Source organism: Rhopalosiphum maidis, chromosome 1 (assembly GCF_003676215.2).
Source record: "Rhopalosiphum maidis isolate BTI-1 chromosome 1, ASM367621v3, whole genome shotgun sequence".
Taxonomy (NCBI): Eukaryota; Metazoa; Arthropoda; class Insecta; order Hemiptera; family Aphididae; genus Rhopalosiphum; species Rhopalosiphum maidis.
This window is the reverse complement of record NC_040877.1, coordinates 82,833,774-82,844,316: the sequence shown is the minus strand read 5'-3', so window position 1 is coordinate 82,844,316 and position 10,543 is coordinate 82,833,774.

Genomic DNA, 10,543 nt, shown 5'->3' with positions numbered 1-10,543 from the left:
TATCTATTTCCAATCGACTGAATTAACAATGCTACAATTTAATAATTATTTATTTGTACCTTAATTGTTTCTTTTTTGAAGGTAACGATTTGTATACCTAAAAAGTATTCTAAATGTTTATCTAATTCATAATATTTAAAAAGGTTTTGTTCATAATAATTATGTTATAATATTAAAACAATTATATAAGTAATATGTATATCATTTTTAAAAATAATTAAATTATTTTTTTAAATATTATATCACTTTACAGATTTAGGCCATTACATAATTGCTCGTGATTTTAAATAATTTATAAAATTATTGTTTAATTTAGCCATATTAATAAGCCATACACATAATGTACAACATTTATTTTTTATAAAATACTTTATCGAGTTTATTAAATTCTATTTGATGCTATGAGTTATATTTCAGTTTATTTTGCTGCGACTTTAATACTTAATATATTATCTTAGTACTTGGTACGTTAACAATGAAATGACGAATTCTGTTTTGTGCATCGACTAGCCGTAAGATTTTTGTTTATTTTACACCAAATTGAAGTCTGTTTAAACAAGGTACACATGTGAATGTTTTGTCTTGTTTCTCTATCAATCGATTTTTATTCATTCTAGTTTCGTTTGTTGAAACGCACTTCGCAGTTTTATAAATTATAATATACTGGAAGGTTTGCGTATTACGTTTAAGTATTCTATGAGAGTATATAGCAATATTATATATATTATAATACTTTTGTGGTTGCTATTTTCGTTTCCTGTTAGTTTTTTTTATTTTTTGAGGAGGGGTGGCCTCAACCTCCCTCCGTGTTTCAACGATAAAAAAATATCCGGTGGTAAGAAAAGAATAATTTCGTTGTATGATGATATAACTACGTTTTTTTATTATTTTTATTATAAATATTCCCACGTAACCAAAACATTCTTAATGTAGTTTAAATTATACATTATAATTGAACGATTTTTTTTTTTTTTTTATATCGTTTTATTAGTTTAAGCAATTCAAACTGAATCAATCACAAGGAATGTTTCTATACCAATTTTGACGTTGTTTTCAAAATGTGCCATTACACGTGATTGCTATACATTTTAAACTATTTCACATAAGTGCATAAGGTGTATAGAATCAAAACGAACAAACATAATATATGTATCTAAGAACTAAATATCATAAATTTATTTACGTTTTGTGATACAGCTTGAAACGAATACAGAGCATAATCTAATAGACATATTTTTATAATTCAAAGTTTGAATTCATTATTAGTTATGGCATAATGCGTTGAACGAAAACCATCATTTAGGTTTTGTAATACTTACTAAAAATAGGTATATTATATTATGAATTTAAATTGTATCATTTAACTTTTGGGGTATCAGTTTTTGCCATAATAATAATGCACGGTATACTATATGTATAGTGTATACATATATGAATACATCGTTAAATTAAATAAAGTTCATATTTAAAATATAAGATAATGGCACTTATAATAGATTCGCATATATTATATATACACACATTATAGGTATCATATATATAACGAATATGTGCATATTATATTGTAAATACATTTTAAGGTTTGTGTAGGGTTATTTGACTGAACATCAATAGTGAATCTATTCAGTACATTGATGATGGCACAAAAAAGTTACCATAGAAACATAATACCAGTACCTAGGTTCATTAATACTTTCCATACAAACACTATACTATACTAAATTGTATAATATATTTTTTAATACGGATGTTACACAATATTCAATAAAATATATTACATACTATTATAATCAAATAATAAAATATACTCATGTTTATTGGTTACCATTTAACAATGAATATATTTTAGGATTATGTTGTTTCAAAAATATTTAATTTTTTACATGAATATATAAAATATTATAATAATTCTTACTTAAAAATTATATTTAAATGCTTTATTAAATATTATATGTTTTAAAATATAGATTTTTTTTTCGTTAATTATATCCATATATTATTTGCTATTACCTAATTTATAACTATACAGTATATACCATATACCAATATAGGTATACTATAATATTTCAACTTAAATTCAACACTTGTGTATGAAAATTATACCCAAGTGATATACCAATATATTATATAATCAAAAGTAATGTTTTCACTATCATTAGCATTTAACCCCAACAGATAATATATAGGCATAAGGTCAAACAAAAAACTTAAATAATCCCAATAAGAAACAATTATATTCTAAAGAAAACGGCATCATTAAAGTAATCTAGTCTACTTATATTTCTATAACTGTAACACCCTTTTAAGAATTAAATTTAGGATACATTTTAATTGATTAATAAAAAAAAAATAATAATAATAATTTTCCAGTACGTTATTTCAATAATATTTATATATAAATATCGATATTTAATATATTATTATTTAATGATCAATTTTTCGTAACAAATTTTAATTTTAATTTTACGTTTGTACCTACTATTTATTATTTCTTACACTTATTCGTATTATAAAATTTTCTAATAGTTACTTATTTAAATTTTATCCAAAACATCATAATTTATGTATTTTAATAAGTAGGATGTCTAAAATTTGCTTTTAGTTTATTATACGAGTCTATAAATATTTTTGTCATTAATATTCAAGAACAAAATATAAAAATCTTAAAGCAAAAGATTTAAAAAGTAAGAAAATTTAAAAAAGTGATAGTTTAATATTTATTGTTTTTTTTTTTTTAATTCCAAATTCACTTTTCTTGCATTATAGTATTATTGATCGCTAAAAATAAAAATATTCCATAGGTTTACTAATACATGTTCTTATTTAATTTAACAACAACTAACTATAGTATTAAATAATAAATAAAAAATATTCTTTATAGAATAAAATTGTGTTTATATTTTGATATATAAATATCAAATATTGACGTTAATTTATAAACCAGAATAAATAACTTTAACAGTTTGGGACATAGATACAATGAATTGTTAAAATAATTTGAAATCAGTGAATAAGGACATTTTAATTATTCGTTTATTGTTTCAAATGCAAAATTATTAAAATCAATTATGAGTTACCAGTTTAAATAATTATTATCGATGGAATTGTTGTTCACATTGTAATTACTGTAAGTTAGTAGTTCTTGATTTATATCTTACTGATGCCTTTTTTTTATGAGAATTAATATTTAATTTATCATAATTTTTATTTTAACAATGTAATTCTATAATTTAATATAATGCTCTTGCTATTTAAATATAAATTTTTTTTTTAAATATTAAGTTTAATATATTTTTAAATATGTTTATACACAATATTTCATTTCAGCAATAATGACCATTTATACTCAATACACATATGGTAATAAACCTTAGTAATTAAAAAAATAAACCATTATTATTATGAATGTAAAATAATAGTTACTTTCATATATTATACGGTTTTAAATTCATACGTATAAAATGTGAGCTTCAAGTCGTATTTTGGTTTATGTATATTACACATTTAACGAGTGGGTTTTAAATTGAATTTGAATTTTTTATAGCAAGAACTTTCAAAACAAAATAAAAAAAATTATCTTAAATGATGATTTAAAAATAGTAAAAAAATAAAGATTTTTTAGTACGCTAAATTAATAATATATTGAACATATCGGTTTGGTTTCTGATATATCTAAAAATTAAATTGAAAGTAAATTAATAGATCTAGATTAATCTAACATTACACTAACAAGTAAATATTAACCAAATTTTTATTTACATTAATTTGCTATAACATAATATAAATTCAAAATTTAAATTTTCCTTAATTGAGAAAAATCCAAATTTATTAAACTAAAAAATCGCATATTATAATATATAATATATTTGTTTACATCACAAATAAGTAACATAAGTTAACGAAGGAATACAAAATCATGTAAATATTTTTAAAAGTTAAAATATACACAATTTTATTCAGTTAGTTTAGCTTTTGAATTAAAAACTACTTTATCAAATTAAAAAAAAATATATATACATAAATTAATTAATTTACTGTAACTGAAATGTATTATTTGTATTATTTATATTTTATAGTGTAATAAAGAAAACTACTAAAATAATAATATATGCTTGATTCTTTTTGTCTTCTTAAATATTCATTTCACGTGTATTTCAATATTAATATTTGGTATGATCATACATTGTGCATAATCCATTAAAAAAATTCTCATTTAAAATCTGCATTGCAACTAAAACCTTATAGTATTATACTCTACACATATTATAATAGACAACAGGTATATGTGATGTATGTTAAAAACAATGTTGTTGTTGTCGCTGTCGGCACGAAACAAAGACTCAAACGTTTGTAAAAAAATATGATTGTTGCCGAAATGTGTTTTTTATATAATATATAAAAAAAATATAAATATAAATAAATAATAATATATATATAAATTATTATATTATATGTATAATAATATAAATTGTTATACATATAAATTTAATACTTTTATTTTCCATAGTTGTTAATATGGTCTTATATATTTTTTATTTTATTCTAATATATTGTTCATGTCTAAAAAATATTTTCTTGGTAAAATATATTTAACAGAACGAAACTTTATGTATGATAATGATTTATGTTGCTGTAGAGCAAATTCAAAACGTAAAAACTACAAAATACAATATACATAATATATCAATATTACTCGATTGCTAATTAATTTTGTATTTAGTATTTATAAAATATTAATTATTTACCTCAAAATACAAATATTTATATAACCAATAATTCCAAAAAGTGTTTATTAGTGTTTGTTACAAAATTTTGTTTAAATAACAAATAAAATATATTAGAAACATCACTGAATGTTGCCATGCATAGCGAATCAGATCCAATTTAAAATGTTGTTAGCACACATATATTGTCATAAACCAACCTCTTTTTTTACTTTAATTGTTTTAAGTTATTGTAAAAAAAATCAAAAGAATTCTTTAAAATGCTATATAAAGAAGATTACCCAAGTAGAGAGGAATGTTCGAAAGGGAAAAAATGTTACTCATCAACTCTCTTTCGTTAATTCATATATATGTATAAACATTTCGTTTATATTTTTGGAGTATTTGAAAAAAAAAACAAAATTCCATACGATAAACCACTCATCCTCCATCCCCGTGATACACATGGATACCAATATGAGAAAACAATTCGTTACGTTTGAAAAAAATACATAATATATACGCATATACCCTAAACACCGATTCGTGGAAATACTATTTATCATTAAATATTATTTTTCAATTCACATTTATTTTATTGTTCGTGCATTATAGAGGCATTTATTTTGTAAGTTAATATTATTGATCTGAACACGTGCAATACCTTATAATAACACTTATCATAATCATAAAAAATAATTAAGCAACCGAGTACGTTTTGCGATGATTATTGTGAGAATATTCTGTGGAATTCATCATAACTACTTTATTATGTAATACGAAATGAGTAAGGTTTTAATCCGAAAGTACACTCTGAAGAACCATATTTATGAAAATAAAGCCTCATTTTCACTGATAAAAATAAATATTTAAATTTTTTTATATTTTTTATCAACAAAAATTGTCGTATTTAAACTAAAAATGTTTATACTAGGAGTATGAATTAAAAGTCCGCATAATCGACGATTGTCAATCAAAAATGTTATAATCCTATAGTCACTTAGTATAATATATTCTTTAATTGTACGTTTTCAATCATTTATCTTCAATTCGTATAACTTGAACATTCGGAATCAATAAGTCTAGCGTACAAAGTTTGTTTCAAACAAATAATATGTGATCAACTAGTTTAAGGTGCTCTAAAAAAAAGAAAATCCTAAGACACTCGACTGTCCGTTGCGGAAACACTTTAACGTTACGCATAGTTTATTTATCCGTAAGATTGAGAATAAAACAAAAAAAAATGTAAAGACGTTTAAAATTTGCAGCTAAACTCTTGTGTTGGCGAAATTAGCCTCGACAGAGTTAATGCGAAATACGACCACATGCGTCCAGAAAACTTTGCGGACCATCGGACCTTTTCATCATAGCCAGCGGCTACTGCAGAACGCCATTGTCATCAAACGTGGGTCCAACAGCCGAGTTGACCCACAATTATTATTATTATTATTATTATTATTACTACTACTTTACCCGGTACAACGCGTATCGTTTTAATAATAATAATAATAATAATACTCCGTTGAACGTATGTGGTCTCACTCACTCACTCGTATATTACTCACCAAAGTATTTAATCAGATTTCAGACGTGTAAATCGCGTTGCTTTTGAATTATTATAATATTATGTTGGTGCATTTAATATGGATAATTTAATATCATGGTATATGGTGCTGAGCTTCACCTGTTTTTGTCGCAGATGATGGAAAACTCTGGCTGCTGACGTACGTGAGATACTTATTTGAGCGTATATTTTACATTATATTTTAATAATATTAACATCACGATCCACCGACGATACCATTTTAAAAACATTTATTACAAGCGTGGTTAAGATACACGGATAACAGTATTTTTCATAAAATGCAATTGGACTATAGACACACACATTCGGCGTAATAGACTTTGGATTTTATATTACATCACAGAAATCGTTTTGAGCATACTTTTTGCTTGACATTAATCTATATATATACACACACACACCTATATTACTATTACCTATACTTGTATATGTTTTTTTTTATTATTATTTATTTTCCAAACATTGATTACATTATCCTATGCACGATACGATGTTACCTATTATTTACAAAGATACGAGTGCACCAGGTTTTTGCAACGTTTCACATATATTTCCGTGTCGAGTTTACTTACTGCATATTATATTAAGAACGTTTTTATTTCTTTCCTGAGAAATTTTTGGGAATTTATATTCATTACGAGTACGATTGGGATCGACATAATCTATACAATAAATAACAACTAAATTCGTATTACATACAATAATTTATTTTATTTTATATATTTTGTGCGTATATTGAATTACGTGAAAACGTATACTCATTGAGCAATTTTAGAATACCTCTTTTTTTACCTAATGTTAGACACTTAATATTTCTAAAGGTGTAATAAGCAAACGAAATCATCCCTGTCTTTTAGTTAAATAACTTTTAAGTTATTCGAACAATCGCTTAACTTAAGTGCTGAATAACCACATCATACAAACTTTGAAATAGTTATCTGTTTTTTTATATAATGGTACTTCTTATTAATCTACAATAAATTTCATAAAAAAAAAAAAACATTCCAATGAAATTCAATACACTATTCGAAAATTAATTTTTAATTAAAAATATACACTCATCCTAAAATTTTTGTTTTGTTGAAGTGTAAAATAATATAAGGTAATGAATATTGAATAAAATATAAAAGTTTAGATTTGAATTATAAAATATTTAGAAACTAAACTAAATACGTTTATAGTTCAACAATTTAAAGTAAATCGTACAAGAACACCGAGTTTGATTAAATATTACCTACGCATTATTGTATTTTTTTTTTATGTATGACAATTACAGTATGTTCAATAAAAATTACTGCTTTATTTTTGCATTTATATTTATATGAATTTAAATTTTAAAGTATGTACAAATTATTATAAGATTTAATTCTAAAAGTACATATACTATGTGAAATATTAAGCAAAAAATGTGAATCTTTAATTTAAACTAAAACTGTTTTGATAATATTTACAGTATTAGAAAACTATTTGCTAAATAATAATAATATGTATTTTGATATACAAAAGCCTAAACATTTAAATATTAATAAAAAAATATAAAACAATTTGTTTTATCGACAATTTACGGTAGACAATGTACATATATTATGAGGTCTTTAATTTTAGTGAAATATACGAAAAAAAATTATAACGATAGTTTCACATTTTTGTTTAAAATAATTGTAATAATCTGATGCCTTCGTTCACAATACATATACGGTTATAATTTTTAATCAAATATAGTAACGATAAAAGAAAAAGTATACTTTAAATGAAAGATGAATTATGCATAAAGTAAGACTTTACCCAATCTACTATGCAACTGCTTAGTGTATCAAAGTGCCAGAAATATTTTTGGAATTAAATTCCTTCATCTGGAGTAATTGTAATCAAGGATCAGTCAAATATGTATTCCCTTAAATAAAATATAAATTATGAGTATGTACCATTTCTGAGAATACAATAGTACAAACATAACCAGTTAAAACGGCAAACCAATAACATGGTCGTCTCATTTGGTATGTAAGGAATTATTAAATAGTTAGTATATTTATTGTTAAATTAATAATTATCGTACAAATTTAACAATAAATAAATAATAAAAGTAATAATGTTTTAAAAATATTAAAACTGTGTTTAATAAACCATTATTCTGATAAATAAATTCTTAATTTAGTTGGTTTTGATTTTTATTTAAATAAACAATCATCATTATATCTTAATAGTATAGATGTTTTGGTTTAATTTATTTTTATTTATTCTTCGTGTAATGTTTGTTTTATTTAAATCATGTTTATTTGGCACGCGTCATTTTTAGTTGTTTTAATTATCATGCGGGCACTTTAATGCATTTTATAAAATGTCTTGGAGCTATTTTATTCTTAATGCCTGTTAAAAGCACTCGACTGAGGTAACTATTTGATTCAAAAGAGTACATCGTTGAAAATACGAGTAAAAGAAACTTCTTTCAAGGTAATTTAATGTCTAGGAACCAACTGTACTCTGTAGCGTGAAATGAATAGGGCCGAAGGGAACAGTATTTTAGGTTAGAGTACACACGGAAATTGTTCACCACTTTTTTAATTTACAGAGATACAATTATATACAAAGCCATTGCTAAATAATTCATCTGCATACTTTAAAGTAATGTGTGAAACTTTTTCCATAATTTTAAGATACAAAATAAAATGAAACATGATACATGTTTGGTCTAAACAAATTAAAGTTCTCAAAAATTAAATTAAATCATACCTTAATAATTTAATAGTTTTATGTAGGTATTTATTTTGTATTATTTTATACTAAATTAAAATATCATAAAATTATATTAATACAATATAATATGGAATGAGATTATTATTCAACAGGTTTAGTTTAACATAATGTATAGAGAAAAGTGAAATGAAACCGTTAATAATTTATTAATTCTATGTTTGTATTGAGGTAAATTTGAATAAGTTATATTATGTATTTTAAATTCAATCTTGTTGTGTTTAACATACTATTTTATTCTAACCTTCATAGCTGTTGGCGCATTGAACCATTAAATGCATCTTGTTTACCATTTAATAATAAACTAAATGGCTTTACCTACCTATCTGAAGTCATAGTAGTATTTTATTTTATTGGATATATTAATTGGTTGTACTTTACTCTAAGGTTTCAAGATAAATACTAACATATACAATTATCTATTTATTCAAGTGCAATAGTAATAATATTAATAAAACGTCATAGGTATACCTATTAATTTATGACGAATATTGTAATAATTAATTATAACTATAGCAAAATGTATGTGAGATTTGAATACAATACAATTTAATAAACATAAAATCCATCCCGAATGTTGTTAACATTATATAAATAATATTGTATGTATATTTAAACTCTTCTTTTCAAAAAAACAAAAAAGATAAAATAGAAACACTTTAAAAAATGTATAATGCAGTAGGTAAGTACGCGGGATAGAAGTGAGAACTTTTTTCCATGGTGGATTTATTATGTAGGATACTATAAAGTACACATGAAAGGAATATCTAAAGATACTCGAAAATATATGCATTAAAATTTCTTGAATAGTTGTTATTATGAACAAGAGTATATAAATAAATAATTTCGGCGAATCTAATAATTCATATTTATTATGGATAAAAAGGTAATAATAATACATTTGAAAATCCACCGTGGAGATTCTATACACATTAAAGTGTTGCATAAAAACTCATTAGATATAATATTTAATATGCCGAGTATAATACATTATAATATTCAGAAATTATGTAATTTTCAAAGTGAAAATAAAATAAAATATATAACATATTATTTCAAAATGAAATATTAAATAGTTGACTCTGGTATAAATGTATTATACATTGTACAATGTTACGTAATATATTATAATATGTTTTGATATAATATTATACCACAGATATGTACCACAGATATATATATAATAAATATACAACGAAAATATATATTGTTTTATTAATTAAATTACATACGGTGCATTTTATTTTTTATTAAATATCTCGTTGTTTTTATAAATTTTAAATTGACCAAATCAATCAATACAAAGATAAATTTATAAATTGAGTATATTAATATTTATAATAGCGTTTATCTTCAACAGATGTTATTTTTGGTAAAATTAGGATGAAAACCGTGAAAACCTGAGGTGCCAAGTGGTATTTCTTTAAGTTTGATCACTGCAAACAACGTTAGATGATTTAATAAAAGTTATTGTAAACATGACAATTGAATACACATAACTTAT